General features: G+C 35.8%; 2 protein-coding genes across 9 annotated transcripts in view; one reads left to right on the forward strand and one right to left on the reverse strand.

Moving 5' to 3' along the window:
• The window catches only part of LOC110440359 (protein YIPF5-like), a 93,710-nt gene that overhangs the window by 59,296 nt on the left and 24,636 nt on the right, over positions 1-9,778 (reverse strand). The window lies entirely within an intron of this gene.
• Positions 1-9,778, forward strand: part of LOC110440357 (leucine-rich repeat-containing protein 24-like) — a 44,763-nt gene that overhangs the window by 27,557 nt on the left and 7,428 nt on the right. Inside the window, exon 1 of one of the 8 annotated variants that reach the window (XM_021483385.1) lies at positions 796-1,114. The exons of 4 other annotated variants lie outside the window; for them this stretch is intronic. The gene's annotated coding sequence lies outside the window, so the exon portion shown is untranslated. Of the gene's footprint in view, positions 1-795; positions 1,115-2,919; positions 3,259-6,716; positions 7,332-8,033; positions 8,249-9,778 lie in introns of those variants that run through there. 3 more of the 8 variants (XM_021483378.1, XM_021483387.1, XM_021483382.1) reach the window with 3 other exon arrangements.

Consider the following 9,778-nt stretch of genomic DNA (forward strand, 5'->3'; position numbering starts at 1 on the left):
AAAGTTAGACTCGGAGAAGGTATACCTACCTGGTAGATTAAAAGATTATGATAGGGGGAATACATACAGTGGACAGTGACATTCACTGCTTATCAAGTCGATAACAGATCTGCGATTCTGAGCTCAAAAGGAATTACAAAGAGTGCCGAACACTTACTGATAACTGGTCTCCGGAGAGACACAGGAAGTATAACCATACATAAGGCACTGACCCGGACATTTGCTATCTCTGTGTATTTGAATATAGACGGAGAATCAGTCAAGCACTGGTCTACATCTAGAACCTATTGACAAAGCATTGGCCAAATATGACGAGAAACGTCGAGAGGAAACAGCCCACTGTTGGCCTCGATGGAACAATTCTTGTCCTAATCTATAACAAATTAGGACACGAGATGGCTATATATGGTAAATAGATTACTATCTTTGGGAACAAGTAATATCCTCGACTGCTACAAGACATAGCGCTGGTATTGACCCTGTCAGTGTGTTGTTTCTAGCCATGCGGAAGGCAACCATGGACATCAACAGGCCATGCTAACAGATACGTTGTATATTATATACCAGGAAAGCTTACAGAATTTCATCATTTAGCAGTCATGTGGAAGGCCAATGTGGACTAATAGATACATTGTATACTATATACTAGGAAAGTTTCAGAATTTCGTTGTTCATTTTGCATTCATGTGGAAAGCAAATGTGGACGCAGATTAGTGTCACGCTAATAGATACATTGTGTATATATATTCCTGGAAACCTTGGAGAATTATTACGTATTCAGCATTAGTTCAGTCATCAGAAGATACAGCTATCGTGGAGAAAGGTTATTGATATTATCTAGAGAGATAAAAAATTATTGGGGTGCCTATAGGTCCTCACTAGTTTTCAGTATAAGCAATCAGTGAGTTTTATAATAGAGTTACTGGCCTGGAAGTGGCTTTGACAATGTTAGGGGATGGAAACTCGAGGACAATAATTGGGTCGATGTCGTAGAGAATTAGCATCAAAAGTGTGTAGTGGTCTTTTAGTGGAGACCTACTGGCTAGGAGGATGCATGCTTCTGGACAATTCAGCACCAGTTGATCCCTTGGGGCTCATCCCTCTAAATATATTGGTAGGTACTGAATGTGGCGCATTGCAAGTGCGAGCAGCACGAGATAGAGTCGTGTGGTCGCATACCACCTACAATTTACTTGATGGACGCCTCAATACATGTATTGGTGTATTTGAAACCTTGCTCTAAATAGTTCATCAGGCATTCCCGGGTCAGGAACCAGGAATCTATTGTTTAAGCATGTACTAGACAAATCAAAATATTGATCAATGTTAGGAAATGTGTTTTTCCTTAATTAACGTGAAGGTCATAGTGTACACTGTTTCAGCAGGAAATGAAGGTCAAAACTGGAAAATTATTTTTGAATCTGAAAATATCTTTTTCTCTTAAAATTGAAGACAATTTCTTTTTCATTTTATTACGTGTATTTTTATTCTTTTCCTTCTTTACACGATCAGTTTGCATTACATTTACCATATAAATTTACCTCAGTTTCAACTTAATATTTTCCAGTTTTTCAGCCTGATGTTTTCTCAGTTTTGAACCCCCTGTTGTTCTATTCAACACTTTTGGAATTTTTCAGTTTTAAATTAATGTTATGCCGAGTGACAGTTTGACATTCCTCCGTAAATTCGTTTCCAATCATACATTAATCATGTCATACCGGACCTTACTACTTCCATTACCCCTCACAAATGTATAAGTCACTCACTAACCATTACGTTTTAGAAATGGCAGATGCACATTCTGCAGGTGTGCGTTTGATTGCTATTTAAAACACACCACAATGTTTTATATCCAATCTCGGGAGGAAACTTTTTTGTGGTTTTGTATCCTTTGAAAATAATTGCGCTATCAAACAGAGAAAATAGGCCCCCTCTAAGAACCGGGAACTTTGCTGTAGAGAACAGTGTTCCAGGTATAAGGGGTCAATGTCTTTTATCTTTCCAAGGTTCCGATAAATTCCGATGAAACTCATTATCAACAGCAGGGAGTTCTCCTTTGGCTTAGAAACGGGAGAACCAAGATATGATAGAATGTAGAAATGAATCTTTTTTGGACTTTTCCAAGAACAAACGAATGTAAACGTTATTGAAGTAGCATGTAGAAGATTTTAAAATGTGCCACTGAAAATAATCGCCATAAAATTTCAGATTTTCTTGTATATTTTACGACATGAAAGGCAAAGAAAGATAATTCAAAAAATCTAGGCACTGATTTATGATGCTAACAATACTTTGAGTTGGCACTGACTAGTGATGGCGAGGAATTCAGTTGGCTGGTAACATTTGATTACATTGTATTTCTATGGGACAAAGGACACATCATTGAGTTATATATGATCCCCCCTTCTACCTTAGCTGTCGGTGCCCTCCCCGAGGTTTTTAATGTCAGGCTATTTTTACAGCAAACCCTGATGACATCATGCATACACTCTACTACAAAGGGACATACTGAATAGAGGCATGTGTCCAACATGGTCTTAAAAATAAATTAACATAATTTTTTTAAGGACGTAATACATGTCATTGTATCCTGTTTGATGCAGTAAATATATGTTTGGTTTACCACAACTGCCAAGACAAAACCACAAAAGAAAGATTTTGTTTCTTCATGACGTCAGAATTATTTTTTAATTCTCGCAGCATATACACATTATGAATAACCTGTAAAAAGTCACCTAGTCAAATGTCTGTCAAATGTATGAAGTTACACAACAAGATTACATTTATCTTTGTCGGATTGTTTAAAAAACTAATTATATGAAGCATTGTAATAAAATTTATTATAAGATGGGCTTAATCAATATGCAAATTATGTAAACCTAAATACAGCATTCACCTCCATTAGCTATCTACATATTTGACATAGATCAAGGGTATTAGACAAAGAGCAGTCGTACGTCCACTTCTGTTGTAACAGATGGTTTGGTTTAGTATTGTTTAACGTTCTATCAACAGCTATGTCACAAACTTTCAATATTGGTTATCACAGTAAGGGTCGTTGGGTACACTTGTGATAAAAACTGGGTCTAATCTACATGTAGCTGTCACAAACGTACAGACAGGCTAGTCCAGATCTAGACATCTTCAGGTAACTACGTGTCACAATGGATAAGTTTACAAACGATGCGCCAGGATATACAAACTTCATTTCAGTACAATTGGATTTATTTGTAGACTCGGAGAGCTTGGATATACAAGGTATATATAAAATATCTTCTATCACAATAAATTAACCAAACCCATAAATACCCAATGAAGAAAGAAACCCATTAGTGAGCCAGGAAGATAAATAATTAATGAAGTAGGTGATGATTGATTTATATATTTCGCTACATTTATCTAGACAGATCATTATTTCTCTGGACTCTTTGACATAGAACCAAAACAATTTTGATGAATAATGATGTTTGACTGTATTCTGAGAAGCACCATAAACGTTTCTAAAAATAAATCTGTTTGATCGTAAGAAACCTCTGCCAGTAATAATGCAGGTATATGATAAAATACGAAAAACAATCTTGTTTGCTTATAGATTTAGATAAATTTCTAACACAGTGGGTGAACAGTGTTTTCATTCAGATTTGCTGAAGACAAGACAAGGGATGATGGAAAATAACTCTATTTGTTTATAGATTTAGTTAGCTCTGTTTAAACACTGATAAACAGAAGCTGGCTTTAGTTTTGTGATCTGTAGGATCAGTAAGCACACAAAGTAGACCAATTATTGAAAGCATTGTTAACTTAACCCTTCCTAAAATAATACAAAAAACATTAACGTAAATATCAAAATTAACAATTAAGATGCAATAAATTGAGATTCAATTGATGATTGTTTGAAGACAGGACCAGTGAAATATAAACTTTTACTAAGTTTTCTGAAAAATTGATTTAACAGTACCTACTTTGCGACTTCTCAAGCAAGTTTTCCTAAACACTGGATCAACATTAACTTTAGCCAATAATGCCATGATGAGGCGAATCTGTCAATTTCACACTTCAAAATTTTGGAATGAAAAGTTTCTTTTCGTCATGGTAGATGATGTATTTCTCAGAAAAAAATAACAAAACATTTCTTATAAAAAAGATATTATGATTCATATCTATAGAACAGATTGAAATTGGCTTGAATAAAGCTTTGTTTTAGGATGCTGACTTAAGACAACAAAATGGTCATTGACAATGAAAAAAATATAATGAAACTGCCCGTATTTTCTTTGTGCACCTGATGATTATGAGAATGAGTAATGCAGTGTCGCATCTATAAAATTGTCAAACTGATAAAAATGTGTTCTACTGGTAGAGCTCTGTTCTGTCAGTTAGCTGACAGGTATATACAGGTATGACATACGACCGCTTCAAGTCTCTTTTGAGTCAGACCTGCATGGTACAGGTATGGGGTGACACATGTAAAATCAGTTAAAACATGCATGTTCTAAATTAAACTTCCAGTGCGCATGCTTCCAGACTTGTAAGATACAAATGTTCAGGTAGGGAGTGACGCACGCAAAATTTGTTTCAACATGCACCTTGTGAATATATAACTTGCAAAGTGCATGCTCCAAGTCTTGTAAGGTACAAATGTACAGGTAGGGGGTGACACATGCAAAGCTATAGTTTCAACGTGGTGTATTTAACAGCAAAAGTACTTCATTTGCATAATGGGAATAGGCTTTGGGGGATTTCATGTATCAATTTTTGACAACAAGACTCATTCAAAAATTGTGGAAAAAATATAAGTGCATATACAATATACCTTAGAAGTACTAGGACCCTAACTTACAGGGACCCCCACTGAAGTAACATACCCTTACAATATAACAATGATTTGTACCCTTTCATTGAGCAAATAATTCTGCTACACCTGCAGAAGTGAGGCTAATCAACACAGACCAAAACTGACGCGACGGACACAAGAATGGACTTAGCTGGAGGTACATGATCATTACAGAATGTTACTAATTGTTTAGGGTAGGAAACAGACATAACTCATAATGAAATAGACAACCTTGATCATTCCAGAATGAAAGCAGTCATTACTAATTGTCAAAGGTCATGGAAATGTACATGATTCATAACGATGTGGACAAACTTGATCATTCTAGAATAAAAGCAGACATTATTGTCCAAGGTTATGGAAACAGACATTATGACAACTTTTATCATTCCTGAGAATGCTAGGAAATGTTACTTATTGTCCAGTGGTAACTGAAACTGTAAAAGGTTACACAAACTGACAAACTCCATAATGAAATGGACAACCTATAGATCATTCAAGAGTTATAGGAAATGTTACTAATTTCTCAGAAGGTTACAAATATTATTAAAGGTTGCAGAAACTGATGAACTTCGTAATGAAAAGGACAATCTTGATCATTCAAGAATGATAAGCAGTATTTCTAATTGTAAGAGGTCAGTCAGGAACTGAGAAAAATAAAACTGAAACACTGAATAACGATATGGACAATCCTGATCACTTCAAAATAATAGGAAATATTACTTATTAATTGTCAAGAGGTTTGAGGAAACTTTGAGAGGTTAAGGAAACCAACACTTTAAAACAAATATAGCAGACATTACTTATCGTCAAAATACAGAAATATAGATACACTTTATCCTGATATGCATAGCCTTGTAAATTGCATATAATGATGGGATACATGACTAATTCTCTGATGTAGGATACTAAAATGACCTAACGACTGGAGATTTTACCAGTTCTCCAAGATTGACATGACCTTAATATAAATGATGAGGGATATTTCACTAATTCTCGAATGCATGAAACTGACAATGGGAGTGTTACTAATTTTCAGAGGTTACTGAAACCGACATTACCTAATGAAGGGAGAATTTTACAGACTCGCCAAGGTTACTGAAACTGACATGACCTATAGACACATGGGCAGGGAGGATTGTACCTTTATCATTACCTTGATAGAGAATCTTATTGTCATAGGTAAGGAATGTTGTAATATAGATGTGTTTGTCAGCACACCAGCTGTTACCCTGGTATACATCACTGTTCAGTATAGTGTATAGGTATATATAATAACAGACCTTCCGAGCTAGTAATATCCCTCCCGCTGAGCTGGAATATCCCTCACAATATATAAACCCATTGTGTCTTGTGTGACATGTTTCTACATCAGTGTGGCTGAATTCTCTAAGACATCATACTACTGAAGAACATATATTCAGGTTTATACAAAATAATAGAATGCTAATCCAATACTATTTTTGCTATTGATACATTCAGATCAATATTTACCAGGCTTTCCCTTACTTACAGTGAAACCTTAGTCAATGTGTAGCTCTGTTATCTAGCGATATCAGTGTGGCTGTTTATTTTTCCCATTATTTGTAAATTAACAGCTGTCTGTTTACACTACAACCGTTTTGATAAAAAGTAAGGAACAACCGCCTATATAAATAAGTTCAAAAGATTGATTTTAACATTTGTTTGCTTAAACCGAAATATAAAATTTATAACACTGCAGCTATATAACCATTCACCTCTACTTCTTGTATATGTATCGAAAGAATCACAAAATACTTCGGGTTTTAATAACATTAACACAGAACAGCCGATTTGCACTTCCTTAATTAATTACAAATATATCTTTCGGTAACATCTGCGTTAGCATATACATTTACCTGTATGCCATGTGTCAGTACACGATAAGGTGTCGTTAGGAGTCACATGGTACAATTATCAAAGTGTTCCGTCTGTATTGCGTAAAACTTGACAATCAGCTCTAGATCAAATCACCTGTCTCTTAAACGTGACAATAGCCGAGTGAAGTGTTGGTTTCTGTGTCATTGACTGTAGGGCTGTCTACCTTAATACATACACACGTTATATAGCTATAGATTGATTGTGACATTTTCAATTACACCTGGTCGTCATGGATACGGACATAAACTAACACTGAAAATCATATGCTGATTTTATGAGTTTGCTATGGCAGTGATGCTGGGTTGTGAAACGTCAGTACTAGGATGGGATGATAATGAGATACCTGAATAATGCTGGTATGGGATCTATATTATAGCTAGCCATACAGTGGGTTATCAATCTGGCTACATATATAGGACAGGAGAGGGTACCGAGCCATACAGTAGCCTATCTGGCCATATATTAGGGTGTTGAGGGCTATCTGGATTGACAATAGGGGCACGGAGAGCTATCTGCATGATTACAGTCTCTGGGTGTGGCTTCTGTTTAGAGCAGAAGTTGATCACAGATAGACAAGGAGTGCCGGCTTGTTTCCGTGAGTAATTAATGTTTTTTTATTTCGGTGTACGCTCTGACTTGACTTAACATTCGAGAGTAGGAGAAAATCAAATCTCCAATTCTAAACACACGACTACTTCCGGAGTTTTCTTCACCTCATCATGTTCCAATCAGTGTTCTCAGACGCGAACAAGACTGGTAACCAGGATAACAGGTATGGTCTTAAGTCCAGTTCATTTTACAATCAGAACGCAGTCCATTAGGAAGGTTTCACTGTCGGAAGGGTATTACTGTCTTGGTTCTTCTGTCCTTGTGTTGACAGGGTTGGAAGCTGTTTCAGTCTTCTATCATAACAGTGTTGATAGTACCTAGTTTCCACGACACACATTCCCTGCTATACACCTGTCAGAGTGTGATTATTGGCACACACACTATAAGACATAACGTGTTTAATGACAGAAACACTGCACTGGTATTATCTCTGATCTAATCATTTCCAGCTTTAGGTGTATTCTTACCTAACACTGACTTAAAATTGTAAAATTATATTTTACACTAAACGTATTATCTGATTTTAACGATTTGTCAGTGCTTTTGTCTTATCCACTGTGAGATATATTGTTAGGTTTTACATAACGAGGACTAGCTGGTACACTTCCTAATTGACTGATAGCAAGCCTCTTGATCTTTGGAACTCGAAAGAGTTTGGCCAGATATGACATCATATTTCGTGTTTTCAAAGATTAGGGTATGATGTAATTCTTGGTACAGATAGGTATAGGCTGGATAATGATTTCCGCCATTACCGGTGCTACAGGCTAGTGTGCGCGTGTGTGGGTTAAATAAAAGGCTAGTGCACTAAAGTTAGTGAAGCTGTACATGGTGGTATCTCTGTGTGGTTAGCATGTAGGAGAACAGATATACTTCCATGGATATTTACACAGATATTTACAAGTAAGTACTCTAAAGCGGGGACATTTTGTCTGACCAGGGATTAATTATTCATCAGCCTGTTAAATCTCAACAACGAAGATAAAGTATTGTTTCAGAACATGATAAACACTTCCTTATTAAATTTTCAATATTCAATTTTTTGGGTGATAATGTAAAATCTCAACTATTTATTCAGGATTTTTATTTGGGCCAAAACATTTAAGAAAACATGTAAATATCAATATAGAACAATGTCAACTCTTGATCATAAATTTTTATCATTACTTCGGGTTGTGCCGATTTGGAATGAAGACATGATTTGTTTCATTATTCAAACAATTTATACAAATGCTTTTCTGTAAAGCATTACTGCTAGCTAGCTCATCATTAGCATATCTGTATGTTCTAAATATCAAAGTATTTTCATGTATCTTTCAAATGTGTGATCAATTTTGAAATGAACCATGTCCAAATTATCTGTTATATACCAGTAGGAGAATGTATAGGTTCTTTTAGGGTGGAACTCTTTTTGTAAAAGAGGGAATCAATTACCACATTAAGGTAGCATACCTCCTTAAGTTGATGATGCTTTGAAGGACACACGCTAGCTGTCAAGGACACATCAGAATATTATAGGGATGATAAACCCAATGTACCATAAAGAAAACTCTTCATACTTCAAGATACAATTTAATGGCAAATCAAGATTCTACCTGAAATTGAATTGTTTGAAGTTTCAGGATTACATTCAAACACTTATGTTTGAAAATGTAAAATTTCCCCATCAACGTTTTATGTATATTTCAAAATACACATTCTTGGCTACAAAAAAACATAATGATTTTATCATAAAATGTAGAACAAGATTTGAGAGCAAGATTAATCCAAGGGCATCAATATAAACTGGATGAGCATGTAGAAGCAGACGTTTTATTAACACTCTCTCCTGTTTCCCCTACTAGTCAATAATATGGTGATCCAGCCATTCATCTGGAACATTCTACATTGACGAGAAGGAATACAAGGGTTAATGAAATTAGATCCCGGAAATGGACAGGGCTTTTAATAATTTATAACAGGTGTATTTAATTAAGTGCGGTGTGTTTTAATTAACATCACACCATTTACCTGTAAACCTGTCAGGTGTAACATAGGGATCGCCTTCTGATCTCCAACACGTGCCTGGGAGTTTCTCCCTCCTCCCTCAGCATTTCCGGGGGGAGCTTTTCACCCCCAATTAAACTGCCCCTTCCAATCTTCTACATCTATGATATGTATGTAACTCCAACTAGTTTTATAGCGTTTTGGCTCCCAGAGGAACACACTCACAATTTACAACCCCTACCTTTAAAAAAATCTCACAATTGCAATACTTATGACAAGACTTGGTTTTCATTACTCAATCTTGCTAATATGGTATGCAGGGACATTTTAACCTCAACCATTTTTGCCTTTTGAGGACAAATTTATCACAACAGTGAATACATGTATATCCAAATAAATCTGATGTCATATAACGTCTAGCTATTAAAAGTCTAGGGACCCCCCCCC

The sequence above is a fragment of the Mizuhopecten yessoensis genome, unplaced genomic scaffold (assembly GCF_002113885.1).
Source record: "Mizuhopecten yessoensis strain PY_sf001 unplaced genomic scaffold, ASM211388v2 scaffold11179, whole genome shotgun sequence".
Classification (NCBI taxonomy): Eukaryota; Metazoa; Mollusca; class Bivalvia; order Pectinida; family Pectinidae; genus Mizuhopecten; species Mizuhopecten yessoensis.